This window comes from Pan troglodytes, chromosome 3 (genome assembly GCF_028858775.2).
Source record: "Pan troglodytes isolate AG18354 chromosome 3, NHGRI_mPanTro3-v2.0_pri, whole genome shotgun sequence".
NCBI classification, from domain to species: Eukaryota; Metazoa; Chordata; class Mammalia; order Primates; family Hominidae; genus Pan; species Pan troglodytes.
In genome coordinates this window covers 20355961-20382027 of record NC_072401.2, presented here as the reverse complement: position 1 = coordinate 20382027, position 26067 = coordinate 20355961, and the positions used below count along the sequence as shown (strand labels likewise).

At 37.8% G+C, this 26067-nt stretch overlaps 1 long non-coding RNA gene and 1 pseudogene across 1 annotated transcript in view; both read right to left on the bottom strand.

Annotated features, from left to right (window-relative positions):
• The window catches only part of LOC129143704 (uncharacterized), a 475731-nt gene that overhangs the window by 22162 nt on the left and 427502 nt on the right, over window positions 1-26067 (bottom strand). The gene's annotated exons all lie outside the window — the stretch shown is intronic.
• Window positions 18645-21607, bottom strand: LOC129143875 (transcription factor NF-E4-like; annotated as a pseudogene).

The window sequence follows — 26067 nt, the reverse complement described above, 5'->3', positions numbered from 1 at the left end:
GAATGGCCTGGTAGGCAAAGACCCCAGTGATGCTGAGATTGACTGAAGGCAAGGGGAACATACATGAAACACGTAGTGAAAAAGGAAATGTGTCTCTGATTTTATTTGCATCTTCTCTTTTTTTCTTAGTCCAACTATAGCCTCATAAACAATTTCTTAGTTCAGCTATAGCCTCATAAATAATTTCTTAGTCCACCTATAGCCTCATAAAAAATTTTGGAAATATAGTCTTTATCCCACAAGTGTATGTTATTTAAAATCTATTTTGCTTTATCATTTTTCCTTTTCCTACACTATTGTGTATTGCCTAATTGATGGTTGTTAGATATCACCAATGGTCAAAAGTGGTAGAATGGAAAAATGAGGTTTTCATAGAGATCCTTTTCTTCCAGAACACAAAGGGATAAGACTAGGTTCAGGAAGCAGCTCTTAAATTGTTCCCCTTATATAAACTCACCTCTGGAATATCAAATGAACATGACTTTAGATAGATTAACTTTAGATAACCTATTTAACAGGGAAATGAGCTCTTAGAGGCAATGCTTTGTGCAAAACTGATAGCAAGCATTTAACTGATCCGTCACATTGAATGTCTGGAAGAAACGTGATAGTCGAAAAGCACATGCTAAAACCCAGAATCATTGATATATGTAAAATTAATATAATTATATATACATAAATTAATTGTATACATAATATGTACATGTAAGTATTATATAAAATATCTAAAATCAAAAATATAAAATTATGCCCGTGAGAACAAAGTATTGTCTGCTTTGTTTCTGGAGAAGACCAATAGAGATGTTCACTTAGGAGATTGATTTCCTCATAGGACAATATCATATCTGAAATTTTGAACTGTTAACTGTCCAGTCAAATGGGAAGTCTATAATAATAGGAGTCACCATGGTCATGATATGGGGGCTTCCTTGCCTTCAAATATATTCCTCCAGGCTCACTGTGATCTTGTAAACTTGAAGATGCTTGTTTTCATAGTAATAGGTAAACCTGTTCCTGATTTTTAGAACCCTAATTATTAGAAGATTTCTGAAGATTATTTCTGCTGTAGGGCCCAAGTAGTAATTTGGTTTTATTCAGGCATTGATATATCTTCTGGCACATGAATTTGCTAGGGAATTGATTTTAAGTCTCAAAGTCTAGCCAACTCTTCTTGTCAGTGCTGGCATTGAAGTGTTTTTTTCAGAGGGGACCTTTGGAGAGAGGACTTTCCTTTTCTACTGCCCACCCATGTCTAAGGGCTTCAGAGTCTTGGGATATTGGCTGTTTTATTCCCAAGAGGCCATTCTCACATGCCATTGGAGGAGGCCATTCTCACAGGAGCCCATTCTCATATGCTATTGCAGGAGGTTGAGGAACACTGTGTGGGTGAGAGAAATCAGGGTAGTTTTAAGCATAATGGCATTCAGACCATGTATATACAAATATACAACTGTATGTATATATATCCTAGGATATATATATCCTATTATATATTCTATATACATATTAAAATATGTATATGAATAAATATATATTTGTTGTATATTTTATACACATATATGTATACAGATATATACGTATGCATATATATCCATAGTATTTTCATATACATATACATACACATATATAGGCCAGGCATGGTGGCTCATGCCTGTAATCCTAGCACTTTGGGAGGCCAAGGCAGGTGAATCACTTGAGGTCGGGAGTTTGAGACCTGCCTGGCCAACATGGTGAAGCCCAGTCTCTACTAAAAAAATACAAGAATTAACCGGGGTAGTGGCACACATCTGTAATCCTAGCTACTCAGGAGGCTGAGGCAGGAGAATCGCTTGAACCCAGGAGGCAGAGGTTGCAGTGAGCTGAGATCACGCCACTGCACTCCAGCCTGGGCTACAGAGCAATATTCTGTCTCAATCAATCAATCAATCAATCAATAAACAAACATACATTTATAAGGATATCCATATCCATATATATGTATGTATATATGTATACATGTATCTATACACATATATGTGTATATATATATCCTATTAGTCATATATTTTATATACGTATTAGAATATTAACTAATATAATTGTACACATTAAATTATAACCAATAAAATATATACACACACAATTATATGTGTATATGTATCCTATTAATATATATATCCTATTAGTAATATACTTTATATAAATGTATATATATTCTATTAGTAATATGTTTTATAAAAATGTGTATCCTATTAATACTATATTATATATAAAATTAAAATATGTATATAAATACATATATATATGTATATATACACATGTATGTGTGTGCATATGTATTTATTATATTTATTTTTGGAAAACCATGAGTAATACACCAACTTTTTAGATTTGAGGGTTTATAAAGTTCTCTGAATATATTATTTTAGGTTACACTTGAGTAGATAAATTAGTACATTCCTCCTTTTTTCAGTGCTTATCTTAAAGTCAGAGATATCCCTACAACATCATTTCTCAGAATGTTCTTGATAGTGTCCACATAGAATTGAAAGATTCTGAAAGCAGTGAAAAAATGCCAGGGGAAACAGAGGCAACCATGATTCTCTCCTATGGGACTTATCAGAGTTTTTAAACACATCAATGTGCATTGTGAGCCTCCTAGGGGCAGCTATAGCATATGATAATTCCCCAAATTAGATTAGGATTGTGACATGACACTCTTGTGGATAATGAGTGGAGTCTTGCTTTCTAATTTTGAGCTTTCTGTAACAATACTTTCTGAAACTTGTCACTTATAAGCTGTTCTTGGTATATACTACTATTCTGAACTCATTCCAATGTTCCTTCTCCATCATTCCCAATCAGAGTGTCTCTTTCTTCTTCTGAAATTATTATTTGATTATATATATGTCTTTTATCATTTTAATCAACTTCATAGCTAGTTACTTGCATGTCTGTTACCCTTTGTAAATTGCGAGTTTCTTTAATATATATGAACCAGGAATTATTCATTTTTAATCTCCAGTGTACAGTTTGCAAACTAGCATTCTGTGGGTCAAGTCCAGTACATAGACAAGTTTTGCTGTCATGAAGAATATTATATGCAAAATGAATCCTTTTTGAATTACTGACAATATTCAAATTTCAAGATTTTTTCAGCTTTCCTCGAAAAGCCAGAACACCGATATGCAATGGCTGGCATTCCAGCATTGCAAAAATGGACAGAAGCCTAATAGTGAAACCCTGTCTTAAATGGGGCATATGTTGTACATCTGTTCTCATTTTTAAATTTATTTCCTGATGATATGGGTTTGGCTGTGTCCGCCACCCAAATCTCATCTTGAATTGTAGCTCCCATAATTCCCATGTGTCACGGAAGGGACCTAGTGGGAGGTGATTGAATCATAGAGGCAGGTCTGTCCCGTGCTGTTCTCGTTGTAATGAATAAGTCTCACAAGATCTGATGATTTTATAAAGGGGAGATCCCCTGCACATGCTCTCTCTTGCCTGCCACCACCCTTTGCTCCTTCCTTCATCTTCTGCCGTGACTGTGAGGCCTCCCCAGCCATCTGGAACTGTAGGTCCATAAAACCTCTTTCCTTCGTAAATTACCCAGTTCCAGGTATGTCTTCATTAGCAGTATGAGAACAGACTAATACACTGTTCCACCCTTGAATGTATTTGAGTAGTCAGTCCTTGTACTTGGACATGCCTTAACAAAAGTAATATAGTAGATCCTCAGTAAATGTGTTTAGAATTAAAGTCTCTTTGTTTAGGTTTTCCCTTAAGCAGACCCTGAGATAAGGATTCATATTCAAATAGGTTTTTTTTTTTTGAGATAGGAAGGAAATACATATAAGCAAATGATAAAGTGATTGAAAGAAACCAAGAAAGGGTGCTTTTAGCCTGTCACTACCATACATAAAAAGAGATTGATCCTTCAGGGAAATTGTGGAAACAGTGGAAATGCATACCTCAGAATTATCCTAACTGATAAGTGGAAGAAGTGGGATATTTGTATGCCAGCTCCCACCATTCACGCCCTGGTGGGTATAATTTTGCAGCATTTTCATCCTGTAATCTACATGGGCACAGCAGCTCTGAGATTTTGGGAAAAGCCCAGAGAATAGGGATTCAGATTCGGCTTTTGGAAACATGGCAAAGGAAGTTGCAATTGCAAGGTTCTAAGAATTGACAGAGTCCCTCACAAAATGAATACACAGTGAATTGGACTAGGGAAGAAGGAAGGAAAGAGAAGCTGAGCATCTTGGTTAGCTGTGGTTAAAACTGATTTGAAACTCATCAACACACAGGTAATACTTGACCGAGTTCCTCTTGCTACCCATCTTCCTGTGACTCCAACCACACAGTGATGGAAAACCTTTTCTCTTGTTCTATCTAGGAAGAGCCCTGAGACTGGAAGCTGATCCTCATGGGTCTTTGTTCTCCTTCCAGGCTTTTGAAAGCTTATTTTAACTTGATGCCACGCAAATGGTAATGGTTGTGGCAAACCAGCCCATTGTGTGACAGGAACTTTGGGTAACATTAAGTATGCACCTGCCCAGAGTTCACTTGGAAATGCTATTAAATTCCTGACCCTTTCAATGTAAATACATTTGCAATTTTGTTAAATTTGCAAATATAAGTTATTTCCTCTTGAAATTTTTTGAATTGGAAGGCAAAACCATTCAAGATCATCAAAATGTATTTCACTGGTAAAGTGGTGTTCTTTTCTTATTCTGTTGATTGAAATGTGTTCCTTTTATAGACAATGATAACAACTTCAAAATACATGCTTCTGCTTTTAGAGAGGGAGAAAAATGATCAAATTGAGCTCCTCCAGGAATCCAGACAAAGTGGAAAGGTTCATTTTCTTTCCCTTTCAAGTGGGAATATAGTTAACTTCTGGCAACTTTCCTTCCTCTTTGTGTGCTTTTGTTTCTGTACAGCTATCTAAAGTCACTCTGGGATTGTGTGCCTTCTAAGCTTCTAAAAGAAATATTTGAGTTCAGTTTTTTGTTAAAAAGGGAAAGGAAAACACATATTTTTTTATTTTCTAAAGAGTATTGATTTCCCTTAGGAACTAACAGAATATTCCAAGTCAAGCCTAATTTGGAATTCATGCAATATTGGAACTCACTTTCAATAAATCTCAACTGCAGCTTTTCTTTTATGATTTATTTATTTATTTGTGTGCTGTACTTTACTGGGATTGTTTAAAATTAACTTATAGTTGCTACTGGAAGGCAAATTTTAATGCTCAATATTTCATTTTTTTTTGTCTTTGAATGAATTTTCTTCTAATGTAGAGAAATCAGTCTAATTCAATGACATGCTAACTTTTCTGGGGAAAAATGACTGTTTTATTATCTTAAATATGTATTTCTTTATTTTATTGGATTTAATATATGTTTTACTAGTTTTTGTATGTTCCAACTTTATTTAGTGATTGTAGATGGTATGTAGGGAGCAGTATACTTTCATAAGTGAAAAAATATTGCCCAAACAATTTAAAATAAAGCTTGTGATTATTTTAAAATTTAATCACCATATGAACAGAATATGAAAACTTAATACTATTTTGACATCAGGAAGTATGATACTCAAGCTTTGTTCTTTTTGCTCAAAACTGTTTTAGCTGTTTGGGATCTTCTGTGGTTTCATAAAAATTTTAAGATTGCTTTTCTCAGTTTCTGAAAAAGATGGCATTAGGATCTTAGTAGGGATTGTATTGAATCTGTAGATTTCTTTGGGTAGAATGGACATTGTAACAATATGAATTTTTACAATCCATGAACACAAGATATTTTTCCATTTATTTATGTCTTCTATTTCTTTCATTAGGTTTTATAGTTTTCTGTGTACAGATCTTTCATTTCACTGAGTAAATGTATTCCCAGTTATTTTATTTTTTAAGCTATTATAAATGTGATTTGTAATAATTTCTTTTTCAGATAGTTACTTGATGTTGATTTTGTATCCTGAAACTTTACTGAATTAGTTTATTAATTAGTTATAAGAATTTTTTATGGAAACTTTAGGGTTTTCGCTATATAAGATTATGTTGTCTACAAACAGAGAAAATTTTTCTTCCTTTCTAATTTAGATGCCTTTCCTTTATTTTTCAAATATCTAATACTGGTTTGGACATACCTGGACTTGTAGACAAGGGCATTGTTATAAGTATGCTTTCTTCAAGATACATAGTTTTTGTATACATTCTTACTAGATGTGGTCTAAGCAGTACCAAAGCCAGGAGCTGCTTATTAATATGTACAATATAAGCACTTCAAATTGACTTGAAAGTGATGAGAGAAACAAACGTTTGTATTTATTTATCTTTTCGTACTTGTCAGCTTGTTACAAACAGGAAGATCTCAGAAACTGAAAATAAAAACCAAAAAACAAAAAACCACCAGCCCCTCCACTTACACATCCCCTTCAAAAACAAACATACAAACAAACTGATAAAAACTAACTATTCAGTCTAATTTGGCTATCTTAATAAAGATAGAAATTGCTGGAACTGGTAGATTACATCAGATTTAAAACTGAGTGTTTTAATTATATTTTCTCTGGTTTAATTTCCATTACAGTTTCATGAAATTTTAGGGCTCAGAAATAAACACTATATATATCTGAGTACTTTATTCATTTATTATTACATAATTGTAGAGGGAAATGAATATAGAAATAATATGGTCTGTATTTCTTAATCATTTGGGGGTCAAAGAACTTTTGAAATTATTATTTTATAACATCTGTAGGTTATTTCCCTGGAAGAATGTATAAAATTCATACAAAATTGGCCGGGTGTGGTGGCTCATGCCTTTAATCCCAGCACTTTGGGAGGCTGAGGTAGGTGGATGACCTGAGGTCAGGAGTTTGAAACCAGCCTGGCCAATATGACGAGATCCCATCTCTACTAAAAATACAAAAATTAGCCAGGCATGATGGTGTGTGCCTATAATACAAGCTACTCAGGAGGCTGAGGCAGGAGGATTGCTTGAATCTGGGAGGCAGAAGTTGCAGTGAGCCGAGATTGCACCATCACACTCCAGCCTTGGCAACAAGAGCAAAACTCCATCTCAAAAAAAAAAATTCATACAAAATTTAATGTGTTCCTAGACTTCAATAATTTCATCTCTAGACTCTTCAGAGATCAACAGTCCTCATTTTAGTGGACTCATATAGTTTACCTTTATGTGAATAAAATGGTATCATATATTTTTAAAAGACAACTTCTTAAGTAACTTGCTAATCCTCACATTAGACATTGGTTTTTAGACAAACATAATTTATTCAGACTCATTGTGAAGCACAATTTGATGATTATTTGAAAGTGCTAGTTAAATTTATAAATGTTATTTATTCTTCTATCTGCCAAATATTTATTGAGCACTGATTACATGTCAAGCATTTTTCAATGGGCTGAAGGTGCCTAGAGGAAGAAAACAGAATCTAGAAGAAAGGACATACAGCTTGGGTGAGACATGTGTATACATCCTGAATTTACCTTACTAGTTAGTACCTTTGAAAAATTAAATATCTACAATGACATATATTTCAAGACTTTAAAGGATGAAATAGCAGGTGAAAATATGGGGTAGAAGGTATGAGAACACATCTACCAGTGTGTGTTTGACATACATCTGGTGCTTCATATTTGTATCTTTCCTTCTTTCTACTTTTGCTTTTCCTAAGGTAACCCAATTTCTAATATGGTAGACACGTTGAGAGATAGAGAATTGCAGTGTGGTTAGTGCTGGGAGATACAAATGGTCACAAATGAACACAAAGAAGAGATGCCCAGCTCTGGCTTGGAGAATTGGTGAGCTTCTTATCAAGGTGGAGCTCTTTGGGTTAGGACACAAATCTAAGATTTCTCAAGTTGAAGAAGAAATGAAGACAGATATGTGAGCCATGAAAAAATGATGTTAAAGTTTGCAAAATTATATAGTTGTGTAAAAGTTAAAATGCATGTGCATCTGGGTAGGGAAGAGTGAAAATTCGTTAAGGACACATGGGGGCAGGAGAGATGATGCTAAAAACAAAGTTTGGTGGGGGTATGCAGAGGCATATATTTTACACTAACAGGTTTTCATTTGTCCTTCAGGAACATAAGTGTCATTAAGTGACTTTAAATAGAAGTCAAATGTGCACTTAAGCTACATTGACTTGGGAATATAATCTTAGCTTAGTTTATGAATCTGTAATATGGGAAGTGTAATAGTACACAGTATATAAGTTTATCTCATGGTGTTTAACTATAATAAACCAAGTGAGCCTTCTTGGTGTAATGCCTGACACGTGGTCATCATTTGATGAATACATCATTATAGTGACAATATATCTCATAAAATTATGACTGTCCTTTCTATTTGGCTCTTTTCTCTATGAGACTTTGCCCTAGCCAGCCAGAGCCATCACTTTTGCTTCAGGAATAATTAGAATTGTTATGGCACAAATGCTTTCACAATATAATCTTAAAGTCAACTAAGACAGTAGTTTAGAAAATATAACTTTTCATTTCCAAGAGGAAGATTTTGTTAGGAGAAGAAAGACTCTTGAGAATCAATAAGAGAAGTCTCTGAAGAAAGCAGGATGTAAAGCATATTCCTTCACAAAATATTAGAGTAATGATAAAGGAAGACTGCATTGCTTATACCCAGGAGGCAAGATCAACTTCACATGAGCTGTGTGGGAAAGCAGAGGAGAACTGGTTGGGATGTGTCTTTAAGAAGTTCCTGTTGGGCCTGGGACAGGGAATTGTACCTGAGGGGTCTGCTGAAAGCCAATTCAGTACCAGCAGGATGACTGCCTAGTATCTTCTCTTGCAATTTCCAGGGAACATGATGAAAGACAAGCTGATGTCTTCAAACTTCTTTGCTCACAAAGTAAACATAGAATATCTGTTGTGCTGAGGAGACATCTAGTTGACCTTCCCATCACTCAGTGGATTACCTGCCAGCAATAGCTTAGTGTTGCCTGCATATTTTCCTACCCAAGTTTCTGTTCTCTGCCTCCTTCCTGATCCCATCTGAATTGAACCACACAAATATTGCCCTTTATAATGGTCCAAATACATTTGTAAACCTTAGTCATTGATGATAAGATTGTTGACAAGAGAGTAATTTTGGTGTTTTGGAAGGAAAAGTCCTCAGCTACCACAGTTGGCCAAAACCTAGCCCCATTTTGCCGTTAATATAATTTAATCAATCATTTTGGCATTAGGATATGGGAAGATAGAAACAGGTTAGCAAGCTGGAAATATTCTCGTTGAAAGATTAAAATAAGGCAAATATTTTAGTGGTAGAATTGCTAGCAGGGACTTTTTCTTAGTCACAGTTGTGTCTTCAGTGCCGAGCACAGTGAATGATATATTGAGGTTCACTGGAGTCTGAGGGCAATGATGCCTTGTTTTCTCACCAACTTTAGAGGTAGATAGAGTCAGGCAAATAGAGGTTAAAATATCATCTTTATTCTTGACCACATATATCGGAAGGTGTAGCATAGGTCTTAGTCAAGTGGACTCACTAATATGCCCCTTGCTGGCCTATCAAAATCTTGAAATGGTCCATCTAAAGAAAAGTATACATTTTCCCAGGATTTCTGTCTTCCTCAGGTCCCGGGGGAAAGATGCCAGAAAAAAAGAAGCCAATTTCTAGTGCTCAAAGATATGTGACAGATGCATTATAATAATCAAGAAATGTGGTCCAATGGTCCAACTGCCAGCCAAATAACTCACTTCTCTTTGGGAAGTAGTAAGGATGAGCAGGAGACCAAATGTATTTCTCTAGTAGGGATCCCATCACCTGGAAATAGAAGTGGGAAGTAGGTGTTCTGTGGACAACATAAATATGTTGAAGGCATAAATATGTTAAATTAATTAATGGATTTGGCATTAGGGGAAGAGATAAGAAGCACATAAAAAATGAGAATGACACTTTGTTAATCATATTAGCCAAGAATTAGAATACTATTAAGTAATTAAGAGTGTACATTAAATGCAGCATACAATATGATCTTTTAAAATTACTCAAAAATGAGTTTTTTGTCAATTAAACACAATTACACATCATACATAAAAGAAATATGCAAAAAAGAGGGGAGAAACCAACATTTGACTTAAAAGATTCCTCAGATTATTTGAAATAGTATTTCTCAAACTCTTTCTGAGAATCAACTATTTTGGGGTATCCTGAAGAATTCTGAGCTTCAATGGGGAGGGGAAAATGGAATGAGGAAGTGGCAGACAATGCAAACCTTGTGGAAAGGGCAGGCAAGAGCAGGCGTTTCCTGTGCCAAACAGGGAGGAGATGTTGGCAAAGGCTGCTGCAGTGGAAAGGGTTCAGGTAAAACCTGGAGATCATTGGCAGGACTAAGTTCAGTAACAACTGAAAGGAAGTATCAGTCTGGCAGATGGAGTAGAAGCTTTTTAGGGAGTTGAGCTGGTTGGAGGAAAGAAGTGGGTACATTTTCCTTCTACGTATTGGAGTCTCTACCTGCTTTGTCTTAACTTCAAAATCAAACCAGGGCAAAAGGGTAGGGAATATCAACAGCAAGAAAATGTAGCTTCAGAGAAAACAAGAGACCAATTGATCTCTTTCTACAAAGAACACTGCCACTGACTATGTGTTAGGAAATTTCACTAACTCTGAGCTCCTCTTCTGTAAATGTCATTAACGACACCACATCTCCACCCATTTCATAAGGTAGGAACTAAGCTTAGTTATTATTATCATTAATGTTATTAATATATTATTTACTACTACTGTTAGATATTGTTATCATTAATATTATATTATTAATTATTATGTCAGTTATTATCATTATTAGTATATTATTGTTACTTATTGTTATCATTAATATTATAATATTATTACTTATTATTATTAACCTAGCCTTTCTGCATGTTTAGTTTTAAATTCCATTAATTTAGTTGTTAGCAATCTCAATGGTGGAAGAGTTGGTAAAAATTAACATGTCTTCAAAAGATTAAATTAGGTGTCAAGTCACAGCAGCCACTCTTTTGGAGCCAGAAGAAAATTATGAGTTTTGAAAGAGAATGGGCCCAGATTAAGATGGTCTACCTTATTGAGGCTCTTGTTTCTGAATTTGCGGCTGGAATGGTTGAGATTTATAATATTGGGGGAACACACACCTGTAATGGGGGGCATATTTTAATACATGTGATTTCCCAAGTGGGAAAAGGAAGTAATTAAATTTATTATTTTAACATACAGATTTAGCAGATGCATTCATTCTGTGGCTAAAACAGTCTACTTTGATTTGATACTTAGCTAGCAGTAGAACAAATACACTTTTAAAGTAGATTTTCATAATAATTTTGTGTTTATTTTCATAATATTGCAGTGACTTTTAAGGATGGCTGTTAAGTAGATATTTTATGACCCTCTCCCAAAATAAGAGCCATCCCTATATGCATATATTTTATTGTGAGATCTGAAACCAATAAAAAAATTTTTAAAAATTTTTAGGTAATTGGCTACTGGAAATGGGCTATGGAAAAAATATTACTATAAAATGCAGTGTGTATTTTAAAATTATTAACTAATACTAAACATTTTTATTAGGAAAGTTGCTGTTTTTGATTTGAAATACTTAAGAATCTATAATGGAATAATAAATTTACCTATTTTATTCTTTTAAAAAAATTTAACTTACATTTTGGATACATGGGTATATTGCACCCGGGTAGTGAGCATAGTACCCAGTAGGTTGTTTTTCAAACCATACCATCTTCCCTCACTCCCTGCTCTGCAGTGCCTATTGTTCTCATGTTAATGTCCATGTGTGCTCAACATTTAGCTTCCAATTATAAGTGAGAATATGTGGTATTTGGTTTTCTGTTCCTGCATTAGTTAACTTAGGATTATGGCCTCCAGCTGCAACTATGTTGCTACAGAGGACATGATTTCATCCTCTTTAGTGGCTGCATAGTATTCCATGGTGTGTATGTGCCATATTTTCTTTATCCAATCCACCATGAATGGGCATCTAGCTTGATTCCATGTCTTTGCTATTGTGAATAGCATGGTGATAAACATATGAGTGCATGCATCTTTTTGTTATAATGATCTATTTTCCCTTGGGTATACACTCAGTAATGGGATTGTTGGGTCAAATAGTAGCTCTGTTTTAAGTTCATTGAGAAATCTCCAAACTGCTCTCCACAGTGGCTGAACTAATTTACACTCCCACCAACAACGTATAAGTGTTACTTTTTCTCTGCAGCCTCTCAAGCATCTGTTGCTTTTGACTTTTTAATAAAAGCCATTCTGACTGGTGTGATATAGTATCTCCTTGTGGTTTTGATTTGCATTTCTGTGATGATGAGTGATATTGAACATTTTTTTCATACATTTTGGCCACTAGTTTATTCTTCAACAGTGACAGAATAATGGCAAAGATACTGTGTAGCTTTTATTTATTTAATTTTCATACAAATTTTTGTCTAGTGAATTACTTACCAAATTAGATTGTCTACAGACATTTCAAAACAGCAATCATATGTTTATGAAATCATTTTAATGGATTTCAGTTTCAATTTTTCCCATGAGTAATAGATTTAATGACACTAAGATGCTCCCTATAGATATTATGTCCCCTGTAGATCAGTTTTTATACATCAGAGAGAGAAAGGAGAGGTTGTATCATCCATTCTTTTCTGGATTCTTTATTTCTTGATTAACCCCTAACCTAGCTTAACTCCTGGCAAATGTTGCTAATATTAACTGAAAAATAAGAAATTTGGAATCTCTACTTACTTTAGTCTCTTCAACTATGGTAACTGGTCTAGACAGAATGTGAGGCCCATTGTTTATGTTATATTATTATTGGTAATCCTCAATGATACTTTAATTGCTTTAATTTCTGTTATGGATGTAGAGTCTGGGATATGTGCCAGATGTTCTTTATTTGAAAATAATAAAAATATATCCAAATTTTGATTTTGCAAACATATTCCTTGCTTAATTGTTCATTGTATGAAATGTTAGTAAATTATACACTTTATCTTCAATTTTGTCAGAAATTCAAACTGCAGGGGACTTGTTGAAAGAATCATTGAGGTGACTAGTGATAATCCAATAAGAATTAAATGAAAAACTTTCAAAAATTACCAAATTTATAAAGATAAATATCCCCTTTAAATTGTATCTATTTTTTTTGTCCCTGCTGTTTGATAAATTACCTCATGAAAGACATGTTAGACTTCAGGATGAAGCTTTCAGCCTGTTTCTATTTTATTTTCCCTTTGACAGATAATAAGCTCTTATGCCATTTAATATTTAGTTCTATTTATTTTAAAATAAAAGCTTCATCATAAAAATTCATTCTAAAAGAAATGAAAATGTGTAGGTGAGTTCTCAACATTGGATAGTCAGTAAATTGTATAAACTGATTGCAAAATGGATAACTTCACAGTTATATATCACTTTCCAAAGCAGAATTATTTCCGAAAAGCTCTCCCAATTCGATTTTATGGAATTAAAAGCTAGTTTTTATAGGCTTTGGGGCTATTCCCCTAAATGGAAATGTTTTAAACCAGAGAAGGAGAAAAATCACGGGTCAGGATCGAGGAACATTTTACAACCACATCTTTGATGTAGAATAAATACATATTTATATATAACTTCAGCAAGGCATATTTTATATATCATATAATTCACCCTTTGCAGGTGTGCAATTCAATGAGTTTTAGTAAATATATGAGCTGTGCAACCATCACAGTAAATCAGTTTAGAACATTTCCATTACTCCAGTAAGATCCTTCATATCCACTAAGGGTCACACTCTGTGCCCAACCTCTCTCACTCTCTACCACATCGGAAACCATTTAATCTTCTGCCTGTCTCTGCAGACTTGGCTTTTCTGGACATTTCTCATCAAGTGAATTGTGTAATACCTGGTGTCTTGCATTTGGCAGCTTTCACTCGGTGTGTTTTGTAGGTTTGCTCATGGTGTAACACACATCAGTGGTTTGCTTCCTTTGATTGCTGAATAGTATTCCATTGCACAGATATACCACTTTAATCCATTTATCAGTTTAGGAATATTTAGCCTGTTTCTAATTTTTGGCTTTCTAAATAAAGCTGCTAAGAACACTTGAATCAATGTGTTTATCTGTATATATGCTGTTATTTCTCTGGGACAGCTACCTAATGTAAGGTTCTTGTATTGGTTCAAACCCCGAAAGCACGCCAACAGACAACACAGCAGTGTGGAGCAGCATGCTGTTTTAATGAGTGTCTGGTTGCAGGCAGGCTGAGGCCTAAAATGGCATCAGCCCCAAGTGAGGATGGGGCAAAGGTTTTATAATCTCCTGGGAACAGGAAGAGTCCTAGTCTGAAGTAACTGCTAGGTTGTACCTGGATGGCCTCTTTCTCGATCTTCAGGTAAGTGTCTTCTGGCTGGCTCTCTTCCTGCTTCTGCTATCTTGCTGGCTCGTGCTGCTGGCACAAGTAGCCTTGTGCCTTGGGAATGCGCCTGAGAAGGGAGGAATTATTCATCTCCTTAAGCTTTCAGGCCCCCCGGAGAATCTTACATTCTTGTCTATTTCGTTACAGAAAAGGGAAAAGGGATGACTTTCTCAACAACTACTTCAGGCGTGACATAGGGGTGGTGTGGGCACCTTAGAAAAAGAAAAACTTAATTTTGGGTGTATTCTTGAGGGATGGGTTGGTATCCATCGTGTTGTAGCAGGAGCATCGTTTGGATTGTCTGGTGGTTAAATGTAGTTTTAACAAGAGTTTTAACGGCTTTTATTATCAGTGGGATAACACAAGGGAGAAACAGGAGGAGCCCAGTGATGAAGATTACTGGCTCTACCAGCATTTTAAATTCTCCTAAATTAGAGAACCACCCTCCCAGAAGGTTTGTTGCATCCCATCCCTCCCAGGTTTGGACTGGTAGATGGGCTACTTTTCTGATGTTTGAAGCAATCTTTCTAGAGCTGCTTTTTCATTATCATCTATGTTAAGACAGCAATTAGAGATATTAAACTTACCACAGACTCCACCCTCTTCTGCTAATAAGTAATCTAGTGCTAGCCTGTTTGGATAAATTGCCACGTGCATTTGGTTTTGTCATTGCGTGAGCATTTCCAGGGCTGAGGCAGTTTGGTTAGTGATTATCTCTAGAACTGCCTGTAGTCTAATTATTCTACTTAGCATATATATAGGAGTGCGATAACCCCATGAACCATCCTCAGACCAAGTGGCAGGACCGTAATATTCAATGATCCCTTACAGAGGCCATTTGTTCCCTTGCCATCTTTGGCTTCCTCCTACCTTTAAGGATCGTTTTTCTTTGTTTAGGTTATTATATACAGGGTCTCCGAGGGTGTGGCCCACTGTTAATGTTTTGGAGGAAGAAGTAGCCTTAGGGGTGAGCGTGACCCTGGTGCAATGGACCCAGTGGGGAAGTCCTTGGACCCCCACTGCAGTTGGCATGCTGAGTATCAATCACAGTGTAGGGGCCTGTCCACTTTGGTTGTAGCTTTTGGGTGAGGGTCGGGTTGGCAGATAAACATGTCTGTACCTGCAAGACAGTTATGTTGAGAGGACAAGGAGGTGTTAACAGGGAGAGGCACGGCCTCATCTGCTGCTTTACAAATGAAAGATCGTGTCTGGATTAAGGAGGGGAGGTAAATCCCAAGTGGCTCAGAGTCTGGTAAGGATGGAGGCCCCAAGATAAAAGTTTAGCCATACATGATTTCAAAGGGATTATAAAAAGAGGGTGCTTTTGGTGTTGCACGGAGTCTCATGAGGGCAAAAGGGAGATTTTTTTTTGTCCAAGACTGGTGGGTTTCTAGAGCCAGCTTGGTGAGTTGGGCTTTAAGGACAGAGTTAATTTTTTTAACTTTGCCTGAAGATTGAGGCATGTAGGGTGTGTAGAGAACCTACTTTATTTTTAAAGATGTAGAGACGCCTTGGGTAATTTGGCTGATGAAGGCGGGCCCGTTATCAGACTGGATGATGTTGGGAGTCCGAAACGGGGAACTATATGTATGATGAGAGTTTGAGTGATGATATTTGCACTTTCTGAAGTTGTTGGGAATGCTTCTCCCTACCGGGAGAAAGTACAAAGACTGGAAGATAGTGGAGCCGTTTATTGGGCGGCATGTGAGTGAAGTCTACTTGCCAATTTTGCCCTAGCATCTGGCCCCGGGGTTGGTGGGTAGGAAAAGACAGCGACCAGAGGGAGCTCTGGGGTGACACTGAGTGGCAGATAGAGCAGGACTGGGTGATTTTTTGAACACGACTGGAAAGGCGAGGACAAATGAGAATAGGGCAGAGAAGTTGAAAGAGAGGTTTGTAACTAACAGGGAAAGAGTTGTGGAGGCTTTGGAGGTGAGGAAGGCTTTGAGAGTGAGCAAGAACGAAGCGTCCTTCCTTGACATAGCATAGTCCTTGCTTTTGAAGGTTTTGGGCTTGGAAACCTCCTTCTGAGTAAAGAGGAGAGAACAAGGACAGGGACAGAAACTGGCCTTGCATGGGTTGTAGGGCTACTCGTTTGGCTACCTGATCTGCTAAAGCATTCCCAGCTGATATATGATTGTCTGGGGTTTGGTGGCCCCTGCAATGAATGATGGCAACTTTCTGTGGGAGTATGGCAGCTTGAAGGAGCTTGCTGATGAGAGAGCCATTTATGACAGGAGTGTTCTTTGCAGTTAGGAAACCTCATTCTTTCCAGATAGACGAGTGTGAGTGTACTATATGGAATGCATAACAAGAATCTGAATATATGTTAATTTGTTGTCCGGCTGCTAGAGTGACAGCTTGAGTGAGGGTGCTGAGTTCAGCTTTTTGGGAGGTGGTGCCTAGGGGGAGCGGATTGGCTTCAATAGTGTGTGTGTGGTGGGGGGTGACACTATAGCATAGCCAGCATGTTGGCGTCCTTGATGTAGGAAGGAGCTGCCATCTACAAACTAAATAAAGGAGGCACCTGGAAGGGGTTGGTCTGTTAGGTTTGGAAAAGGATGAAAAAAGTTTGAACAGTGTTCACACAGAAGTGTGTAGGGTCTTGGGCGGTTGTAGCTTCAGGTAAGAGAATGGCAGGGTTTAGATGGGAGCTGGTTAGCAGGGTGATTTGGGGGGGTTTCTATGAATAGAGTATACAGCTGGAGGAGCCATGGGGCAGAGATGAGATTTAGTACACTGCAGTGAGCTAGCATATCTTTGATGTTATGGGTTGAATAAACTGTTAGGTTGGCATGGGGAGATAGCTTTAGGCTTCTAAAGTTGAGGACAGCAGCTGCCGCCAGTGCTTGGAGGCAGGCAGGCCATCCGCGAACTGTGGTTTCAAGTTGTTTGGAGAGGTAGATGATAACTTAGAGGGTGGGTCCCTTAGACTGGGTTAGAATACCTAGTGCAACTCCACGTCGTTCATCAGTATAGAGGGAGAAAGGTTTGGTGAGGTCTGGGAGAGTGAGGATGGGGGCTGAGATGAGAGCCTTCTGGAGTAAACGGAAAGGTTGGGTAATAGGCTGTGCAAGGTTTGAAGGCTCATAGAGAGGGCCTTTAGCAGCTTGGTATAACGGTTTGGCAAGTAGGCAGTCGGCTGTGAGCCCTCGGGTTTGCGGGGTAAGAGCTAGGCCTAGTTAGGTGACTGAGGGGGTGCATATTTGTGCTTTCTTAGGGAAGACACAATACCCCCGTTCTGCCAAGAAGTTTAAAAGAGAGAGATAGTATGGGCATTGCAGTCTCTTTGAGAGGGGCTTCACAGGAGCAGATCATTAACACACTGAAGGGGAGTGGACAGTTTTAGGGATAAGGTACAGAGGTCATGAGCAAGGGCCTGTCCAAAAAGGTGGGGGCTGTCTCTGAAACCTTGAAGTAGTACACATCAGGTGAGCTGACATGAAAGGTGGGTGTCGGGGTTTTCCCACTTAAAGGCAAAGAGGTTTTGGGTGTAAAGGAATTGTGGGGAAAAAAAAAACATCCTTTAGGTTTAGAACAGAAAAATGGGTGGTATTGGAGGGAACTGTGGAAAGTAAAGTATATGGGTTAGGAACTACTGGACATACGGGAGTACAGCTTGGTTAATGAGCTGAGGTCCTGGACTAAGTGTTAACTTCCATCTGGCTTTTTAACTGGTAGAACTGATGTGTTAAAAGGGGAGTTTGTTGGGCGGAGTAGGTGACTGGCGAGGAGGCGAGAAATGATAGGCTTTAGGCCTATGAGAGTTGCTTGGGTGATGGGATACTGCTTCTGTGATAGGAACTGGGTGGGCTCCTTAAGGGTAATGCGGACGGGGGTGTGGTGTTCTGTGACTGAGGGTGTGTAAGTATCCTAAACAGCAGGGTTAACTACGGGTGGAGGATAAGGAAAGGTTGCATGTTTTAAGGTGGGAGGTTGGAGGAGTAAAAGAAACTTAGAAGCCCTAGAGCAGTCTGGGTTGATGCATTGGGTACTATGGGGAACGTGGAAGTAGAGAGTAGCGTGGAGTTTTGAAAGGATGTCTCTGCCTAGGAGTGGAGTTGGGCATGAGGGCAGATCTAAGAAAGAGTGAGTGAAGGATAGGTTGTGTAGGGAGCAGAAAAGTGGAGGGGGGGCCCGGGATTTGGAGACTTGTCCATCAATTCCCACAACAGAGACTTGGGAAGACTGGGTGGCTCCTGAAAAATTAGGTAAAGCAGAGTAGGTTGCCCTGGTATTAATTTAAAAACATACTGGCCTATCTGCCACCATTAGGGTTACCCTTGGCTCAGATAAACCAATGGTAGTTGCCGTGGTGTCCGTTCCAGGGCACTGTCAGTCTTCAGTGGTAAGGCCAATGAGATCCGAGTAGGAGGTTGTGGCTGGCTTAGGAAGGGATGAGGGCGGTCCTTGCAGGGGCTGTTCACAGTCCAGCTTCCACTGGGGTCCTCTGCAGAGGGGTCATGGCCTGGTGGGCTTACCTGGGTGTGGGCATTGTCTGGTCCAGTGGCCTTCCTTGCCACACTTGAAACAGGCACCAGGTGGAGGTGGATTTTTAGGAGGCTTCTGTGAGGAGCTGCAGCCCCGAGGGCCTGCAGGGCCCCTGATGGTGGAGGCAAGCGTTTGAAACTCTGCCTGTTTTTGCCTTTTACTTTCCTCATCACAATTGTTAAATACTTTGAAGGCTAAATTAAGAAGGTCTCGTTGTAGGGTTTGAGGGTCATCATCAAGCTTCTGAAGCTTGTGCCGAATATTGGGAGTGGATTGGGGGATGAACCAAAGGTTTAAGATAGTGATTTCTTCTGGGCTGGCTGGATCTAGGCTGGTATATTTTCTCATGGCTTCAGTTAAATGAAAGAGAAGCAGGGCTGGGTTTTCATCAGGACTTTGGGTGATTTTTGAAAGTTTTTCATAGTTTACTACTTTATGGGCACCGTTTTTGAGTCCTGCAAGGAGACACATAATCATGTGGTCTCGATGGTGGCATCCAGAGGCCCCGTCTTGATAATCCATGTGGGGGTCCTGATTGGGGACTGGCTCTGCACCAGTAGTCTGGGAAGGAGCGTAGTGATGAATTGTATCAGCATGCATCTGAGCTAGGGTCCAGATACTGTCTGGTCTTCTGGGGTGAGGGTGCAAGACAGGATAACGTAGATGTCATGCCAGGTTAGTTCATAAGACTTGGTAAGGTACTGAAACTACTCAATATGAGATAGGGTCTTGTGGAAATGAGCCCAGTCTTTTGTTAATTGGAGAGAGGTCAGTGGGGGAGAAGGGAACATGAACTCTAACAATACCTTCAGCTCCTGCTGCTTCCTGAAGGGGGCACTCTAGCACTGGCACTGAAGTAAGGGTGGGGCATGGGCCAAATATGGCGCCCAAGTGAGTATGGGTGGGAGAGAAGGAAGAAGTCAGAAGTGGTTCCTGCTGAGGGTTCCTGCTGAGGGGGTTGAGTTGATAGGCAGTGGAGGATAGATAGGGGCGTAAGGTGGTGGGATGGGTTTACAGGCTTCAGGAGAGGGTGGGGAGGAAGGAGAATGAGTACCGACAATACTAGACTTGTCCTGAGGAGAGGAAAGCGTAGGAAAAGAAGTGGGTACTTTTGGAGGTGATGCCAGCTGGGAAGATGGTGGCTGGGAAGATGGTGGCTGAGAAGACAACATGGAGGCTTGGGGGGTTAAAGAAGACGGTTGAGAGGAAGAGGTAGGGGCTGGGAGGGATGGGCAGCAGTCAGCTGGATTGAACCGGATAGAAGAGGTAGGGTCGGGAGGAGAAAGGCGATCAGGGCGGTGAGAATGAAGGAGAAGGATTTGAACAGGTGAGCAAGAATCGCAGAGGTCAGGTTGTGATCTGAGTGCAAAAAGGCCTGGACATAAGGAATTTCTCACCATTTCTCCAGTCGTCGGTAATAATTGCTTAAGTCAGTTAAAACTGTAAAGTCGAATGTTCCATTTGTGGGCCATTTGGACCCATTATCCAATTTGTATTGTGGCCAGACTGAATTGCAAGAAACGACAAGGCACTTAGAGTGGATATGTTGCCTGAGGCCTAAAGTTTGCAGGTTGTTAATGAGGCAGCCTAGAGGGCTGTTTTTTTGGAATGGAGGACCAGGAGTTTCCCATAACAGAGGGTAGGCATGGGAGAACAGGGAAAAAGGAGACCGTCCTGGATGGAAGGAAGGAGACGATAAAGGGAGTGATTATCGCCATTGCCTTTTTTGTTTCCAGAACGGGATCAAATGGCTTAGAGGTATGCCCCTAAGACCAGATGATCAGCGAGTGCCTGGAACATGCCAGAGCCTTTTTGGACTAACATTGGATTTTCGGACTGGAGAAACCAAGAGAGGCCGTGCGGCTTTTCCCCTGTTAACCAGGTTCCCGGGGAAATTTACCAGTAGGCGAGATCAATGACCAATGTGCATGCACGGAGAGGCGACTGGAGGCTGAGAAACTTCCTTTTTCTGGCTGCTGTGGCCTGCTCTCTGGGGTGGAGGGGTAGGTCCACAGAGGACGCAGACCTGAGCCCCTCCTGGGTTTTGGCACCATATGTAAGGTTCTTGTATCGGTTTGAACCTGGAGAGTGCGCCAACAGACAGCACAAGGCAGTATGGAGCAACACGCTGTTTTAGCGAGCGCCTGGGTGTAGGTGGGCTAAGGCCTAAAATGGCATCAGTCCCAAGGGAGGATGGGGCAAAGGTTTTATAGTCTCCTGGAAACAGGAAGTGTCCTAGTATGACATAACTGCTACATTGTATCCGAATGGCCTCTTTCTGGATCTTCAGGGTAGTTGTCTTCTGGCTGGCTCTCTTCTTGCTTCTGCTATCTTGCTGGCGCACGCTGCTGGCGCAAGTAGCCTTGCACCTTGGGACTGGCCTGAGAAGGGAGGACTTATTTATCTCTTTAAACTTTCAGGCCCCGGGGAGAATCTTACACCTAAGAGTGGAAAGCCTGTGTCATATGGTGAATGTATTTTTAACTCTCAAAGCATTTCCAAAGTGGCAACACCAGTGTATGCCACAGTTGACAATATATGAGGGATCCCATTTCTATAATTTATTTACTATTTTCTGTCTTTTTTATTATAGACATTCTGAGAGATTTAAAATGGTACTTCATTGTGGCATTAATTTACATTTCCCTAATGAATAATTACGTTGAGCTTCTTTCTTTGTGCTTGTTAGCCATTTCTATATCTTCTTTATTAAAATGTTCATTCAAATATTTCGCCTATTTTATTTAGGTGCTCATTTTCTTATTATTGACCTATAAGCAATCTCTGTATATTCATGATACAAGCCCTTATCAGGTATGTGTTTTACAAAATATGATATTTTAGTGTTACTTTTTTTTTCATTTTCTTAATGATGTCTTTTGAAGTACAGATGTATTGAATTTTGATGAACTCTACTTTATCACCTTTTCTTTCTTACATTAACTTTGCTTTGGTGTCATAGCTAACACTTCATTGCCTAACCCAAATTTCAGAAGATTTCATCCTATGGTATTTACCAAAAGTTTTACTGTCATAACTAACTCTTTTTGTAAAATTATAATAATCTTTAAGTTAATTTTTACTTAGTGAAAGGTAAAAATCTAAGTTCATATTATCATGGATGAACAATTATCATAGTACCATCAATAGAATATCTATCCTTTTCCTTGACACCTTTGTCAAAAGTAAATTAACTATAAATATAAGGCTTTATTTCTGAAGTCTTAATCCTGTTCAGTTGACCTGCATATTTACTCTTATCCTGGTATCAAACTGTCATGATTACGGTAGCTTTCCAATACTTTTGAAATTGTAAAGTTAGAGTCTCTCAGCTCCATTCTATTTTTTCAAAATTATTTTGGCTGTTTTAGGTTTTTTGCAATCTCATGTTAGTCAAGGTTCTTCAAGGAAACAGAATCAGTAAGATATATGTAACTATGTAAGAGAAGATTTATTCTAAGGATTGGCTCACAAGATAATAGAGGCTGAGAAGTCCTATAATATACCATCTGCAAGCTGGAAAACTGGGAAAGCTGGTTGTGTAATTCAGCCCAAATTTGAAGGACTGAGAAATGGGAGTGGAAGAGGGGCGAACTGCTGTAAGTCCCAGAATTGGAAGGCTTGAGAACCAAGAGCTGTAATTTCTGAGAGCAGGAAAATTTGGATGTTCCAACTCAAGAAAACAGAGAGGATTCACTTGTTCCTGCCATTTTGCTGTATTTAACTCCCAACAGATTAGATAATGTCTATCCACACTGGTGAGGGCAGATCCTATTTACTCAATCTACTGATTCAAATAATAAATCACTTCCAGGAACATACTCATAGGCATACCCAGAAATAATATTTTACCAGCTATCTGGGCATCCCTTAGCCCAGTCATGTTGACACATAAAATTAAACATCAACAGTCCCATATAAATTTTAGGACCAATTCTCACTTTCTGTGAAAAGGCCTCCTGGAATTTTGATAGGGTTGGTGTTGAATCTATTGATCAGTTGAAAATAAATTGCCATGTGTAAGAGACTGAATCTTCCACATAAATGTGATATTCCACATAAATCTTTCACATAAATGTGAAATTGTTCTCTGATTATTTAGATCTTCTTTAATTTCCCTCAACAATATTTCATCATTTCCACTGCAACATTCTTGCAGTTCTGTTGTTAAAGTTAGACAAGTATCTTATCCTTTTAATTGCTATTATAAAGGAATTATAGAATAAATATATTTTGATAAAGAATACTCAAAAATTTCAAAATTGGAAGTTGTATTTAAAGAAAGAGAGCTATACATAACAAATAACTTTCAGTTTTCTGTAGATCAGCCTTTTAAACAGTTTGAATATTTAATTAGTTACTTATATAGTATCAAAATAATCAACACTTCTATGGCCCAGCACTTAATGGATATTTTATTCTGCAGGGCAGAAGAACTGATAAAGCTTGAGAAAGGCTTTTATATTTAAGAAAATACAATTGAGAAAGTAAAGCACACTACATTTTCCTTTTAGAGATTCATTATATACATTAGCAAATTAAAGGCTCAGATGCCCATTCTAGTTTATTTGGCCATATTTTATAGAACATTTATTAACATATTAAGGAACTCCTAATGTATTTTAGAAGAGAATTTGGAACACCCTGGTATGGCAGCTTACAGTTTGCACAGCTTTTCTCAGGAGCATTGCATCTTATAACTACTTGTGAGAGTAGACATGGCTATTGCTATTAAAAAGCATCTAACCCAAGCCATGTATCTGGTAAGTATTAAAGCCAGGTCTTACACTCAGGACTTCTGCCCAAATGCCATTTTCATTTCATCCATGAAATCCAAGAGAAGTCTCATTCTCTGACTGAATCATCAATCCTCTGAAGAATCATGTTACCATAAACAGATACACATTCAAGGTTTTGGAAATTCTTTGAGCAATGAAGAACCTCCTGTAAGTATCACAACTTAGCAGTGTGAATTGTCTTCAGAGAGTGCTAAGAATTGAGAAGACAGCTGAGTGACAGAATGAAGATGTGTGAAGATGGAGCACAGGACAGAGCTGACCTTAGAATTGCTGAAAGGCAATGGATAGGAAGAAAATGACATGGAAAATACAGACTATTCAAATTTGCTTTTGCTGGGCTTTGATACTGCCTGATCAAATGATGCTTTGCTTGTATTCTGTAGAAAATCCTGCAACTAAGAAATGTATAGGTTGATGTGAGCTAAATGAATGAAGCCAATAGAGTAATAATTAATTGAAAATACGCTAGTAAATGAATAGATATAAAAGTAGAACACACAAAGGTAAATAAAGTAATAGGGGAGAAATCACTAATTGAAATGTACATAGCTTAGATCATCAGAATATTTTTGAAAGTAAGTTGTCAGTTACTTTCTGGTTTGCTTGTTTAATTACCTTATTTCTCCCTTAGATCATACTTAAACAAAAAATGTTAACATTTGAAACTAGGGAATTTGTAAACATTAAATAGGCATCTATTTATAAATGTTGACAAAATTACAGTGGATTTAATTTGTGCATGATGAAATCAAGAATGACTAAGGAGATACTCATCATTTAAAAATAATAACCACTTTAAATACTTTAAAAATTCAGTGAATATTTATTCAGTGCCTGCTCTGTGCCAGGCAGTGTTCTAGGAGCTTGAAATCATCAGTAAACAAAACAAAAACCCATGTCCTAGTACAGCATGGATTTTTACAGTAAGCAAATCATAAACTAAAAAATAAATATAATAAAGAAGTCAACTACATAGCATACTGTATTCCCATAGTCAGCTACCTAGTGAGAAGGCAGTAAGTGCTGGAGGAAAAAATTAAAAAAGTAGAGCAGAGTGTTGGGGATGAAGAATGCCTATGGGGTGGCGGTGTTACAAAAAGCATGGGTATGAAATTACAATGGTCAGAATGAGAGAAAATTGATATATCTATTTTAAATGTATATTTAATATTTTTATCCATATCTGATTTCATGTAAATACTTTTTCCTAAGATGGAAGGTGAACAGGTTTATGTAATTTCTAATTTAGAAAAGGTATTTTCCATGATACTATATAGATAGTTGAAAGAAATATAAATATTTTCCTTTTTCCTTGGGTAAGCCTACGGGTTGACTCTTTTTTTTTCTTTCTTTCTTGCAATAGCATTTGTGTATACTTTTGATGCTTTCTTCTTATATTTAGCAAATGGAAATTTACTGAGGTTTGAGTTTATGAATACAATGGGTTAATTCATGGGCAATACCACAAAATTGGGCATTATTTTTCATTTCTTTTAATTATCAGAGTGTTCAAGAGAGCAACTTAAGGCAATAAGATAATAGTTATTGAGAACATCAAGTAAGAAAGTTAGAGCTCATGAACTCTATTTATCTGAAATAGAGTTTTCAATATTTATTGGCTCTAAATCAAATATCATGGTCAAGGCTGAGTGTAAAATGAGATATAAGAGAAGCAGTTGATTTTCTAATGTTTAAAATATTCTTTCTAATTCTTCCATCCTAAGAAATGCATTTAATTTTACAATACATGAAATTCAAGCTACTTAGAGTATTGAAATATAGTAGCTTGTCTTTAATCTAATGACTAAAATAACAGAATAAATTAGTTGGGTGTCACACAGCCAGCCTCATTTTGTTAAATCTTGGAACTTTACATTACTTGTATTCTCCACTGCAAGCTGCTGATTCTGATAAATCAAAAATAATCTAATGGCATAACTGTACAACAAAATAAAAATCAAATTATATTCCAAAATAGTATCAACTTTATCTAGGATTTCTTCATTCATACATTCACTCATTCATTCATTCATTGAAAATTTGTCTTTTGAGAACTTAATCTGTTCTAGGTACAGTGGCAAGTGCTAGGATTAAAACATGGCCAGGACTTGATCCTATTAAATAGACATGTGTTATTACTAAATGTGTCCTTTCACAAATTGGTATGTTGAAGGCCTAATCCCCAATGTGACTATATATGGAGATAGGTTCTGTGAGGAGGGAATAAGGTTAACAGGTCATAAGCGGGCTGTTCTACTTCAATAGAACTGGTATCCTTAGAAGAAGAGGAGCAGACTTCAGATCTCTTTCTCTCCACCATGCGAGGACACAGTGGCATGACAGCCACCTATAAG